General features: G+C 48.1%; 1 protein-coding gene across 15 annotated transcripts in view; it reads right to left on the minus strand.

The window, feature by feature from the left end:
- CLOCK (clock circadian regulator) overlaps positions 1-14,592 on the minus strand; it is a 142,209-nt gene that overhangs the window by 115,735 nt on the left and 11,882 nt on the right. For 6 of the 15 annotated variants that reach the window (XM_078776697.1, XM_068113956.2, XM_068113958.2 and 3 more), the window contains exon 1: positions 9,793-9,974. The exons of 1 other annotated variant lie outside the window; for it this stretch is intronic. The gene's annotated coding sequence lies outside the window, so the exon portion shown is untranslated. Of the gene's footprint in view, positions 1-9,792; positions 10,006-14,592 lie in introns of those variants that run through there. 8 more of the 15 variants (XM_078776702.1, XM_078776699.1, XM_078776700.1 and 5 more) reach the window with 6 other exon arrangements.

Raw genomic sequence — 14,592 nt, forward strand, 5'->3', positions numbered from 1 at the left:
GATGAGCTTTGAGAGAGATTAGCTATGACAAGAGCGGAGTTGTGAGGTCCAAGGCTGAGCTGCGTGGTGAGGTACAAAGAGAGAGAAAGGAGATCATCCAGGGAAGCACAAAGCCTGCTATTCGTCACCTTGCTCGCCAGCAGCAGCGTCCACAGCAGCAACAACCCTCGACAGCCGTTTGGGGCCTGGACGGCGGTTTTGAGCAGGGTCGTGAAGGGACGGCGGCTGCCCAACGAGCCGATCGTGCTGCAGGACCCCATTGAACTTTCCTCTCCTTCCAGCCATTCCTGCCTACAAGTCCCCCATTCGTGTACGTGAGTTTGTTCTGTTTGTTCTGTCCTGGGTAGTCAATTAAGTCTGTATAAGCTAGTAATTTTCGCTGTGTCACCTGTTTTTTTCATGTCCCTGTACATAACCGTGACTGCTCCTTTTTGCTTGTGTGTGTAAATAATAAATCCCGTTACTCTTCTGTACGTCTTCTTCTTCCTCTTTGCATTCGGTCGCGTTAAGTTTTCCACATTGAATAGCTGTGGCACGATCGGGCCAACGTTTGGGTGAATCGGGGAAACTGTTAGGTCGCGGGGCCTCCGCTCGGCAAATATAACATCCTTAACCGCGAACCGTAACAATTGGTGTCAGGAATGTCGGATTCGGACCTGGGACTAAATTTATTTAGCCCACATTTTGGAACACCAATTGTACTATTGGCGTAACAATTGGTGTCTGGGAGTGAGATTCGAGGCCCGAACCAAATTTTTAAAAACATCTAGGAAAAAAATTTGGTAAAAATTTGGAGCTGCTGGAAATTTGTGTTGTTTTAAAGCAAAACCCGAATTTTGAAATCGTGCCATGGCTGGTCAAGGCGACGGGATGTCGGTGGGAGAGATAGACGGGGTAGAATCGACCCAGGACCTCGGGGAAATGCATGTGGATGAAAGGGAGGAGGAGAACATTGGCAATGTGGTTGAGGGGGTATCAGGCGCACAAAATGGAGCCATCGCGCACGTGGTTGTAGCGGCACCAAATTTTGCCGCGCCCGTGACCGTAGCAGCACCAAATTGCGCTGCGCACGTGGTCGCAGCAGCCGAGCCCGAGATACCAGGGTACATGCGATTTTTTATGGACCAATTGATGGCAAAAATGGATGCTCGGGGTGAGCGATTGAGTAATAAAATTGAAGAAATAACGAACGGAATGAGGGCCGATAGGGAGGAAAGGGAGCAGAGGGACAGAGACCGCAAGTTGGGCGAAAGGGACCCAGGGGTGCACGAGGAGGTAACGCGGGTCGAGAAGCACTGGTTGAACGAAGTTGAGAAAAGCACGGGTACAATGACGGGGGTAGAAATCGCGACACGGGGTTTGGAAAAGCCGGCGACCGATGAGGTAGAGGGAATTTTATTAAAGCCAACGGTCGTCGAGGGGAACAAAGACAAAGCAGTTGTGGGTACAATTAAAATTGAAGAGACGACGGAGGTAGCCCGGGAATTGCAGGGAGAGATGGAAAATGTACAAAGTCCCTGCTCACATCACGATGCTGTGCTTAACCCGAATGGAAGTTTGCAGGTGCGCGTGGAGAAAAGGATCCCCCAGGTGAGTCGTGCTGTGTATTGTGCGGGGAGATTTTGTAAGAGGATGTTTGGCGACAAAAGAATTTTCGCGCGCTTGGGATCGAGGAAGCATCCGGGCGTTGGTGAAGGGTCCCGTGTGGGTGGAAATGGCACGCGTTTGGAACAAAAGTGTGCGTCAAGGGGTGAGCGTGTTACGAAGCGCGAGTGTGATACCGAGTGCGAGCGAGAATGCACGTCGGGGTGTACGGAGTGTGACATGGAGAGTGAGTTGGTGGTGGAGCGGGTGCGAGAATGCACGCTTGGAATGGTTGAGGGTGTGCGAGGAAGCACACCTGAGTTGGTCATGGCGCGGATGTGGGAGAGCCCATGTGAGCGCGTTAGTGGGTGGATGCCAGAGTGCACGCCCATGGTGAGTGGTACGGAGTACGTACCGAGGGAGAGTGCGCAAGACGGTGCGCGAGGTGTGTTAAAAGAGTGTGCGAACAGTGAGTGTGCGCGAGAGGTGTGGTGTGTAACAGGGAGTGCGTTGGTGGAATGGACGGACGGCGTTGGAACGCCGGGTTTTGTGAGGGTGAAAGGGGTAGCGTATGCATGTGAGCATGCAGGTGAAGCATCGACGGTAACCGGGTTAGCGGTTAAGGCGACGGATAGCCGATGCGAGCACTCGGGGCGCGGTGTGCTTTGTTGGATGCGAGGCCCGGCGCGGATCGATGCGGCGTCGCTTCTCTTCGAAGCGTCGGTGCCGATTCGGGCTTGGCCCCGGCCTGCACGGTCGAGTCCGGGCCTTGGCGGGCGAGGCGTCCGGTCCGGTTCAAGGGCGAGTGGGAGGAAGCGGACGGTGCCCCCTGACGGGGACGGGGTTCCGACCGGGGGAGATTGAGCCATCGGGCCCGGGACCGCAAGGTACCGCGCCGAGATGGTGCGTGGAATCTCGGCCCGACCAAACCACCTCCCTTGAACCGAAAGCCGGACGGATTCAACCTGCAGGCGACCAAACCACCCGAATTCATTGCTCGGCTTTGCGAAGCCGGGTTTTAATGATGTCATGACGCACCGAGGCTAGGATATAGCGGACTGTGATGATGATGATACTGATAGTGTTTTTGGATTCGAAATTTTGGGATAGAAAATTTTTGATTGTTGGATTTGGACGAGCAAAATTGGTAGTGGGACCTCCCCGATGTGGTGGGATGGCAACTCTGTCATCCCTCACAGCGGGGGCAAAGGAGCACTAGTTTATGGGGTTTATGGCAGTGAAAACTAGCCCGGGAGGGTTAGGATATAATGATAGGGATCTAGAGAAGATGACCTTAGGTAACGGTAAGATTAGGTAGTGACAATGATACCTGTAGTGGGGACGCAGGTAGATTAGTTTGGATGATAATGACGTGGTATGTGCTTAGTTTAAAGGGAAGACGGGGAGCACTAAGTTAGCAGGGCACCAGGTAGTTTAGATGATGCCGTGTGAGTGTTGGAGGTGTATTCAGAAGTGTATTGTGAAAAGTGTGTGAGGAATAGGTGTGATTGCACAGGTGTGCAACTGAACAGGTGTATGGAGCAGTGTTTGAGTGAGTAGTGGTGATTGCGTGTGGTGTTGACCAAATGGTCCAGGAAGGAAGGAGGGTGCAGGTGGCACCAGGTGTGAGTGCACAGGTGTGCACCAACAGGTGTATGGAGAATGGTTGTGTGGAATACATGGAGTGTGGAATATATGGAGTATTGGAATGGATGGTCGTGGAGTGAGTATGATGGAAACTATGGAGTGGAGTGGATGGTGCGAAGGTGTGAATGGGGGAAGGATGGACCCCCATCACGAATACCCGGGGCGGGTAGTGTAAGTGTTAGGTAGAGGGTATAGGTAAATTGTGGTTGGATATTGGCATCTGTGGTGCGGGTGACAGAATGGTATTTGGATGGGTGCATTAGTGTTGTGGAAATGGCTGGGCGTGTAGCCTGTTAGTGTGTGTAGTTGGTTTGGGCACTCCACCACTGTGAGGATGTCGGCCAGGTGAGGCCGCAGGTGGGCTCTGGGAGCCGGGAGAGTTGTTGTGGATGGGGCCCGAGGATCCGGAGGACGGACCCGGGTAGCCCAGTGCCAGAAGGCACCGAGGGGTGACAGAGCCAGGAGGGGCCTTCCCCAGTAGATAGGTTAGGTTAAGGAGCAGGTAAGCTCGGGTGGCAACTACAGTGGTGGAGGTGTGCAGGTGGGTAGACCTGCTGGGAGAGCTACACGCCCCAGCCCAGAAATTGTGCAAGGGCACCGGGAGTTGCATCGGGGGAGTGAGACCCCAAATTGAGAAGCACCACAGTTTGGTCAATGGGAATTGGTTTTTAGAACCCATAGTGTAAGTTGGCCAATGGATTGGCAGGGAGAGACCCCGGGTAGTGTAAAGTGTGTTAAAGTCATTTAGAAAGTAGTTAGGATGAAAATATCCTCGCACCATCTACATCCACTCACCTGAGGTAATGATGGTACTCCACACCATGCCATGGTTGTTTTTAATTATTTTTGATGCAAATGTTTTGGATGGTGAGACGCATCATGACGTGGGTGTGACATTGTGCTTGATGTTCCATCTCTTCCTCCTTATGAGGATTGATGACGAATTGGGTGATGACAAATTTTGAATAGAGGGATTGTGGAGACGAATTTGGTATGGGAAATATGGGGAAGACGTGACGGTAGCGACGGATTGGTAAATGTGTAGATTTTTGTAAATATGGGGTAAGGGCAAGGGTAGTGTAGGTGACAGGGGGGGTGACGTACGGTAGGGACGAGATTTCTCACTTCGCTCTCCGTACGCACTTCGCCTTGCATCGCCTTATTGATGTGTACCCTTGTGACCTTACCCCTCGCTCATCTGTCTCTCCCCCCTTTTGTCTCCCACATGAGGACCTGTGCGCCGAGGGGAGCGTGCGGGAGTCGGCCATTGTGCGGCCGGAACTCCCAGAACCAGCTGTCTGCATCGATGCACCACATTATGGACCACATGTCTGTGGCCGAGCACCACTTATGGACCCCATGGGTTGGGGCATGGCCCCTCTGCTGGAACCGGCCATGAAGGCCCGAAATCTTGCTGGCGGACCTTGATCACTGGGCACCGATGCCCCACAGGAGAACCACACTAGTCGGCCCCTGTGGGCCATAAATAAAATAGACATGGACACATTGGGTGCATTTTTTATAACAAATAGGCCGCCAGCAAAGGAAGATGACAACATCTGGAAGAAAATAATAATAGCCAGCAGAGGGAGCCGAAGAGCAAGAGACCACCTGCAGGGTTAGGGGTTGTTGGTTTATTTTTATTCAGTGAACAATGATGACTGTGCACCGATTGGTGCTTGAGGGTGTGTTGGTGCGTTATGGGTGCTTTCATGGTGCGTCGATGCAGAGCAGACTGTCTCCCCCCCAGAAAGAACAATCACAGGTCCTGGGTTGCGTATTGTAAATAAAAGTAGCGTCAATTGTAAATAATGCTCCCCACCGTCAGTGTGTAGTTTGAAGACAATTCGGTTAACTGTGGGCGTGAGTCTGTTAGGCAGGGTGCAATGGAGCAGCGGGACATATTTATTTATGTTTTAAAACTGTCGCACTCAGGGTCAGGTTAAAAGTAGAGGGAACTACACCTACGTGTCACACTAAATAAAAGTTGTAGGCCCGGGACGTGCCTAAGAGGAGGAGGGTGCAGTGTTGCAGATATGAGGATGGTATTTTTTTGATTGTGTAATATTGCCTGAATATGGCCCCTCCTGCCTCCAGTGTTGTGTAAAGGATAAAAAGGCGTCCCGGTAGTTAATTCCATAAAGCACACATTGAAGGGCATGATAAAACCCTTGTTCAGTAGCTTATATCTTTATTATGTGTTTTAGATTAAGGCTTTGTCTTCCATTAACATGACACTCCATTGCACCGAGTGAAAAAGATAGATTCCCTTCATTCCCATTCCCAAAAACCTCCATTTCCCCTTTCATCAATTGCCATTCGCATTGCCAACCAACAATTGCCGCCATTGACCACGAGGCAGGGTTGGGGAAGAAAGGCGGGTCCCCACCTCGTCATAGAGGGGAGGAGTGAGTCAGCCCCACTCAACCAACCACGAACAAGGGGTTGGACTTGGAGAGGGTGTGGAGAGAAACATCAAGGAGGTTCGCGAAGGTTGAGGGGCGGGGCCTATATAACCAGCCGCGGGACGTTTCCCCAGGAGATGAGCTTTGAGAGAGATGAGCTTTGAGAGAGATGAGCTTTGAGAAAGATGAGCTATGACAAGAGCTGAGTTGTGAGGTCCAAAAGAAGAGATCATCCAGGGAAGCGCAAAAGCCTGCTATTCGTCACCTTGCTCGCCAGCGGCAGCATCCCCAGCAGCAACACTCGACAGCCGTTTGGGGCCTGGACGGCGGTTTTGAGCAGGGCCGCGAAGGGACGGCGGCTGCCGAACGCGCCGAACATGCTGCCAGCTCCGGACCTTCCTCTCCTTTCCAGCCATTCCTGCCTGCAAGTTCCCCATTCGTGTACGTGAGTTTGTTCTGTTCGTTCTGTCCTGGGTCGTCAATTAAGTCTGTATAAGCTAGTAACTTGCACTGTGTCACCTGCTTTTTCATGTCCCCTGTAAATAACCGTGACTGCTCTTTTTTTGCTTGTGTGTGTGTAAATAATAAACCCCGTTACTCTTCTGTACGTCTTCTTCTTCCACTTTGCATTCGGTCGCTTTAGAGTTTTCCCACATTGAATAGCTGTGGCGCGATACGGCCAACGTCTGGGTGAATCGGGTGAGTCGGGGAAAAACTGTTCGGCCGCGGTGCCTTCGCTCGGCAAACAACATCCTTATCCGCGGACCGTAACAATATATATATATATATATATATATATTGTTGTGGATATGAGAATGTTGTTTTTTTATTATTGTTGTGTAATGAATTGTTGTAAAATGTCACCCTCCTTCCTGCATTTGTTGTTGTATAAAGGTCAAAGGGCGTTCCCGTAGTTAATTCCATAAAACATACACGAAGGACACCATATATCCCGGTTCGGTAGTTATATCCTTATTATGTGTATTAGTGTAAAGCTGTGTCTTCCATTAATTTAAATACTCCATTGCACCAAGTGAAATAAGAGTAGATTCCCTTCACATTCCCCTTCCAACAATTGCCAACTGCACTGGGCGGTTTGTTAGGGTTGCTACAGCTGTGGTTTGTTCCCTCCGCGACTCCATTCGCCACGAGGTAGGCTCGGAGAAGAAGGGGGAGGAGCTGCCGAATCCTGGGCGTGCCCGCCCTTCGTCATCAAGGGTGGAGCCAGAGGGCCGTGCCGACCAATCAGGGCCGAGGCGACCTCACCTATGGGCGTGTACTGGACACCGGCGGCTTGATTGCCTGAGGCGCTATAAAGAGCGCGCGCGAAAGCCTTGAAGTGTTTGGACTAAGAAGTGCGCGAGGAGGGAAGAGAAGCGAAAAGGATGCCTTGAGACAAGTGCGACAGAAGCGCGGGGGAAGCCTTTAACACAAGTGCGTGAGAGAAGCGCGGGGGAAACCTTTAACACAAGTGCACGACAGAAGCGCGGGGGAAGCCTTGAGAGAAGTGCACGATGTCATCCTGCTCACTCCCAGCCTGACGAGGCCCGGCTTGCTGTGCGCCCTGCCAAGCCTTCCAGCTTGTGGTCCGAGCTGAACCTTCCTCCCGGTCCAGCCAATCGTTCCTGCCTCCATTCCCCATTCGTGTGAGTCCGTCTTTGTTTGTTCTGTCCCTGGGTTATTTAAGACTGTAATAGATAAGCTAGTAATTTTCACTGTGTCACCTTTCCTCTTCTGTATTTTATTTTCTTATCCTTCCTTCTTCCTTGGTTTCTTTCAATTGTGTAAATAGTAAATAAATTATATTTGTATTCCTTACCCGTTGTCTTTCTTTCTTCTTTACATCCTTCGTTTTAGTCTTTTCCCCATTGAATATCTGTGGCGCGATTCGGCCAACGTTCAGGAATCGGGTTAGTCGGGGTAACTGTTCGGGTGCGGCGGCCATCCGCTCGGCAAACAACATCCTCGCCGCGGTCCCGTAACAATATATATATATATATATATATATATATATATATATATATATATATATATATATATATATATATATATATATATATATATATATATGTATATATATATATATATATATATATATATATATATATATATATATATATATATATATATATTGTTGTGGTTTTGGAATAAAGGTTAATTCCCCCTCGTAGGTAGACGCACCACAACATGAAGCCTCGCGATAGTTCAGTTATTTCTTCGTAAATGTAAGCGTAGTCCTTTCCTGTGTTTAGTTTTGCATTGGGTAGGCCAGTGAGCTTAGGTGTTCTTTTGGCGCTTTGCTTTGGTGCTTTTGGTTTGGCGCTGAAATGCCATGCGGCAGGCCTGAACAAGTCTACCGAGGGTGAAGGGAGGCGCGGCAGGAGGAGTGGTCGGTAAGCACGAGCCGCCAATCAGGGCTCGAGGGGAGTGGCTAACCACGACGACCAGAGGCGGGGTTTGGAACATTCGAGTCGGGCCGGGGCGGGGTGATAAAACCCTGCTCCGAACCCCCCCGGACCTCAAATGAGTTGCGCGCGAGATGGGTTGAGAAAGAGATGAGAAGGAGTTGAGTTGGCAGTTGAGTTGAATAAGAGAAGTTCTCGGTCAGAGTCATGTGCAAGTTACAGTTCCCTGTGAGACGAGTTAGAGCTCCCCGTGAGAGTGAGTTGGGTTGAGCTTGAGAACGCGAGTGGAGCTGCAGGACGAACGAATTGAATTGCCGATTGTACACGAACTTTCCCCGTGCCCTGCGCTCTGCGCTGTATTAATCGCGCGCTCAAGAGGACGACCCGCGCCGGGCCACAGACGCGCGATTTCCTCCTGCCTGCCTTCGCCTGCTTACGTGCCGTGAACATCGGAGAACCACGCCGAGCGAGCTGCCCCGGAGCGACTGATGGCGAAGCGCGCTTGGCGCGCGAACATTCTCCTCTTCTTCTCCCCATGTGCGTGAGTGGGCCCGTGTCTGGGTATAAGTTAGATTGATTAAGCTTCTGCTCAGTGTCCCCTTTCCTCCTTCATTCTGAATCATTGTACATTGTAAATAAATTGTGTTCTTCCTCTGATTTGACCGTCCTGTCCCTTCCATCCATTGGCTACGCATGGTACGAATAAAACCGCTCGAATCGGGTTCCAATAAAAGTAACAGCACGAGTCACATGATACGCATACCGCTCGGGCGTACTCGATTAAGCGTGGCATGTGCGAGGCTCGATCCCCGCTTTCGTGGCAGCGTGGGTTAAAGGTACGTGCGAATTTGTCCCGATACCCTTTTTCACGTCTGCCCGGAAGTGGCGATTCGGCCTCGCGGACCCGAAGACCCGAAGACCCAGGGGTAAAAAAGGGGTTTAATCCCCCTCTTTGTAAAGGGAACGGGCTTCAGGAGATCCGCAACAATATATATACATACGGTATATACATGTATATATATAGATTGTTACTCTCCATTGAAATTCAGACCTGGCCACCCAGTTTGTGGAAAAAAAATTGGCAAAATCTCATCCCGGCCATCCCCACAAGAAGATTGCAATAATTTGGGCGGTTAAAGTTTCAGGAAAATAAATTAAATAATTATGAATTTGTTTCATTTGTAATTTTTTACCAAACATAGGTATGGCTTTATAAGAAATGAGAAATTCATTATCTTGTTCTATAAACTACTCTAACTTGTAGACATAAAATTCCTGGTTATCATACGTCATCAATTAATGTTCGGAAAATAAACTTGCCACGATGGGAGAGCAGACCAGAAAGCAAATGTAGCGCGTTTATAAGCACACTACACGTCACAAGTCGACGAGCCGTCATAACTGAACAGCATTAAAAAAAAGAGCGCGCGAAAAACTTTTACACAAGAAAGTTCGAATCTCAAATTGACGTTTCCCCAAATTCTCCCCAAAGGGAAAGTTCACTCTTCATTGTCCAAACTGTGAATATAAAACCTTTTGGCAAATCATGTCAAACATTGCGAGAGATAAAGGAAAAACCATTTTTTGCATCAATAGGTTTAAATATTAATATAAACATAAAACATTTAAATGTTCGAAACCGAAAATCCGCCTTTGTCTGGCAGGTGCGAGGATTTGCGCTCGAGGGTAAAGTTCGAATGAAGGTGTTAAATCAACAATAATGGAGATTGTTTGAAGAAGGCGAAGCAAACCTGCCAGCGATGATCAGGTGAATCCACTCAAGGCAGCGAGTGTGAGCCGACAATGGCAGAGTGCAGTACAGGTGACGAGAGCAAAGAGGGAGTGAAGTTTAATTGGTTTTTACCTGGATGCTGGATGGCACGACTACCTGTACATCCCGACACCCTCCGCCCTGGCTATAGCAGCCGGAAACAAGACGACCGGTCATCCGTCGACATGGACTGGATTCCCCGGATATGGAATCGGAGTTCATTTCGAGATTCTTCGTTTTGTACACACTGTACAGATTACAGTGCCGTACCGGTACTGTATTTGTAATTACCGCCAAGCCAAGGTCATTTTGAGTGACCAAAACATTTGAGTGTGCAGCCTTACATTCAGACGGCATTCTAAGGTTGTGGCGTCGCAAAGATTTTACTGAATATGTGAAATGGTTTCATTACGCAGGAAAACGTTTTTAGACCTCTGATAATATCATTGTCTCGGATGGATGGGTGAGTGACCGCCCTGGGAGACCGGATGGTCTTCAATTTCCCTGGGCACGGAACAGTGAATAGTGTAGTACTGTACTCGAGTTTGAACGATCTGCTCATGGATTTACCCCACCAATGCATATGGCTTTGGAGGGCGTGCTGCATCACAGAGCACGCTGTCCTTCATATGTCGATGTATTCAATGTAACTCGCATGTTACAAACAGAAACTAGAACGGGCACTCGGTAGAGCGCATACCTTCGCCGCAGCTACTGTTCTGTACTTGGCATGGGAGTGTAGGGAACAGAACAACAAAAATACGATTTTGACCTTTTCGTGACCTTGACCTTGACCTTTGACCCGATTGCTCCCAAAATCTAATCAAATGTGTCCCGTATAATAACCAATCATCCCACCAAATTTCATGCAATTCGGTTGAATACTTTTTGAGTTATGCGAATAACATACACACACACACACAGACATACAAATAAATACACAGCGATCAAAACATAACCTTCCGCTTTTGCGAAGGTAACTATAGAAAGCATCTGAAAATGCAAAGCCTTTTCCGCGTCCATTTGTATTCATACGTCTTCTTTTTCTTCGTATGCTTAAATAACAAAAACAGTTTTTAAAAAAATACAAAATGAAAATTGATGATTTTATGCAACCTTGAACTTTGACCTTTTGATCTAAAAAAAAAATCGGCTTGTAGCTTTTGATTGGTGAACCAATTCAGTGACCTAATATGCAAATTCTTAAAATTTCAGGTCTATCGGGTAAAAATTGGTGATTATACACAACCTTGAACTTTGACCTTTTGATCTAAAAAAAACAATTTGCTTGTAGCTTTTGATTGGTCATCCAATTCAGTGGACCGAATATGCACATCTTACTATAATTCACCAAATGTCCGTCCGTCTGTCCGTCGTTCGAAGGTACCGCAAAAACGGCTGAACCGATCGCAACGATATTTTGGGTGGGTAATCCTGGGATCTCCTGGAGTAGAATAGGCTATATTGTTTTTCCAATTTCAGCTTTGGCCTCCAGCATTTTCAGATTTGAACTCCCGCATAACGTTATTTTCCCGGGTGCCACACAAACGGCTGCACCGATCGCTGCACAGCTGCACCGATCGGACTCGGTGACCTCTGACAAAGACCTTTTATAAGGACATGGGTTGAATCCCTGCTTGAGAGAATGCCAACCCCCTCCCCGCCATCACGGTCGTCTCTCCAACTCACAATCCCACGAGATATGCAGAAAGGACGACCCAAAACCAATTATCTTCTTTTTGATTCGTATATAAACATCATTAAAAGTAAATAATGACCTCGGCCAAAGTTCAAACGACTTGAGTTTAATCTCTACATGAGACAATTCCACATAGCTATTTGGGTGGAGTACACGCTAACAGATCGCTGTCTCCATTGATCTTGCCAAGGCCGTAACACCTATCGGCTCAAAATCCTTTTACCTGTTGACCTGGTAGGTTTTACAATGAAGGAAATATTAACAATGCTGTTAAAAGTTTATTTTGTGATTAATTTGTGATTGGAGTTATGTTGTTTGTAATGAAAAAAAGAGATATCGAGTTCAAGTGAATGACGACATGCCGTGATGGTTTCTACATTCTAAACGTGAACTTCGCGGATCGCCATATGCAGATTCGCTACGGACCCACGATCGATGTTTCTATATGTGAACGTACCCGTTTGTTTGTGAACGGGTAAGTTTTTCATGGAAGTCCTTCACGAACTTGCTGTCCATGTCTGACGTGCGACTGAGGGTGCAACAGGAATGTGGAATTTATTGGTTTCATGCTTTAGCGTTCGCCGTATCTGCATTGCCTGTTTGGTTCCGGCCTCCCACCCGTGTTTTTTTTGTTTTTTCTTGTATACATAATCGAGGCGCGTGAAAGAGCTAACATTTATCACACAAACAAATCAAACAGACAAACAAACAAAGTGTATAAAAAGGGGAGCGGTAGACAAGATGGGGAGAGAAGGGGAAGCACAAAAACACAACATTTGTGAGGGACATCGGGAATGTGTGGGAGGTAGAGGGCTTGGGGGGAGGCGGCGTGGGAAGGGGGAGGTGGGAGAAGAATAAACACAAGGACACCAAGGACTTCCAGGAAAGAAGTTGGTATTTCAAAAAAGAGGATTTGGGGTGAAATTAGCGGGGGTAGAACAGATCAAGGTTTTGGATAGGGGAAGATAAAAGATGGTGGTGAACAGCTGTTTTAAAGACCTGGAGGGAGGAGTGGGATTGAAGGGAGTGGGGGAGTTTGTTCCAGAGGCGGGAGAAAAGAGGAATGAAAGAGTGAAGGTGAGCAGAGAGTCTTGATTTTGACAGTTTAACCATAAGAGGGTTGCAGGCAGATCTTGTGCGACCTTTAGGAATATTTGGGGGACAGAGCCCAGAGAGAGCTGGAGGAGCAAGGCCGGAGAGGAGTCGGGAGAAGACAGAAAGATCACCAACCTGCCTGCGGTGAGTAAGTGAAAGGCCCTCGGAGGTAGCTTCATCACGGGATATTCCAATGATTCTGAACGCTTTGGTTTCAACAGCGTGAAGACGAGCTAGGTGTGAGGCAGGAGCACCGGCCCAGAGGGGGGAACAGTATTCCATTGAGCTGCGGATGAAAGCCTTGTATGTGGTGAGGAGCTCAGGTGTGCCAAGGAAGGACTTCGCACGATGGAGGATGCCCAGTCGGCGACTGGCTTTGGAGGCCAGATTTGAAATGTGGTTTTCCCAGGAAAGATCATGGCAGATATAGAGACCCAAAAGCTTGAGTGACAGAACTTCTTGGAGAGGATTATTCAGAAAGTGGATGGGAGGGTTGTCCAGTCGGTCTTTTCGGAGAGACATCGTAAGAGAATGAGATTTGTCAGGATTGAAAGACATGTTCCACTTGTTTGCCCAGTCAGTGATTTTGTCCAGGTCTGCAGAGAGTGAGGAGGCTGCAGACTGCCGATCTGAGGGACGAGGAATGGCGCGGCAGAGAGTGGAGTCATCAGCAAAGAGATAGAGAGGAATTTCAAGAGAGTCGGAGAGATCATTGATGAAGACCAGAAAAAGCACAGGGCCCAGAACACTGCCTTGGGGAACTCCAGCCTGAACAGGAAGAGGAGATGAGAGAAACCCATTCAGGGCCACACGTTGACTACGACTAGAGAGGAAGATTTGCCATGCGTGGAGATTTCCATGGATACCAAAGGAGGAGAGTTTGGTGAGCAGAGCAGGGTGCCAGACCGTATCGAAGGCACGTGATATATCGAGGGAGACAGCTCTAATTTCCTGTTTGGCATTGAGAACCTCCATTCATTGTTGAGACAGCAGAAGCAGCTGTCCAGAGTAGAGTGACCTAGTCTGAAACCAAATTGATGATCATAGATCAAGCCATTGGAGAAGAGGAAAGATTTCATATCCGAAGCAATGATGGATTCCATGACTTTGCTGATAATTGGGAGAAGGCTGATTGGTCTGTAGTTACTGGGATCTGTTTTTGCACCTTTTTTGTGTAAAGCGGTGATGTTGGCTGATTTCCAAGCAGATGGCAGTTGACCTTGAGCAAAAGAGAGGGTGAAGAGAACAGAGAGAGGGAGTGAAAGAGCGGAAGAACAGGATTTTAGGACCCGTGGGCTGATGCCGTCAGGTCCAGTTGCAGAATCAGAGTCGAGGGTTGACAGAAACTTTTCCACCTTGTCAGGAGGAAAGGACACAGAGTCCAGGAGCAGCTGGGTACGACTGGGTACGGTGGGTACAGAGAGGGATGGGTTTGGGACACAAGATTTAGAGGCAAACACAGAGTTGAGGCATTCAGCTTTTTCACGTGCGGAGTCAGCTGTGTAGCCGTTTGAGGTAAGGGAGAGGATGGAGGTGGAACAAACACCAGGAAGCACGGGTATCTCACTAGTTCTTAAAATTTCAGGTTAATCAGATGAAACTTGGCCATTTTATGTGATGCTGTCCTTTGACCTTTTGGCAAAATTATTAATGTGCCTTTTCCATATTATAATAACTGGATTTCGTGGATGATAGGTTTTAATTTCCGCATTCAAAGTGTACATGGACCACTTTGATGAGGTATTGTAAATGTAAGAACACAAGCAACTTCAAATCATCACATGCACCATTGAGTGGATGTACCATATGGTCATTGACTAGATCTTTGACATGCTTATTCAAACTTAGCTACCTTAATATAATTATTAGCTTCTAAATGGGTTTCATACATCATACTAAAATATGCAATTTGGTGTCTGTCTGTCTGTTTGACCGCGATACATTCGGTTGGTACTCAACCTCCAATCTCAACCAAACTTGACAGGA

This window comes from Myxine glutinosa, chromosome 4 (genome assembly GCF_964187855.1).
Source record: "Myxine glutinosa chromosome 4, kmMyxGlut1.1, whole genome shotgun sequence".
In the NCBI taxonomy this organism is placed as follows: Eukaryota; Metazoa; Chordata; class Myxini; order Myxiniformes; family Myxinidae; genus Myxine; species Myxine glutinosa.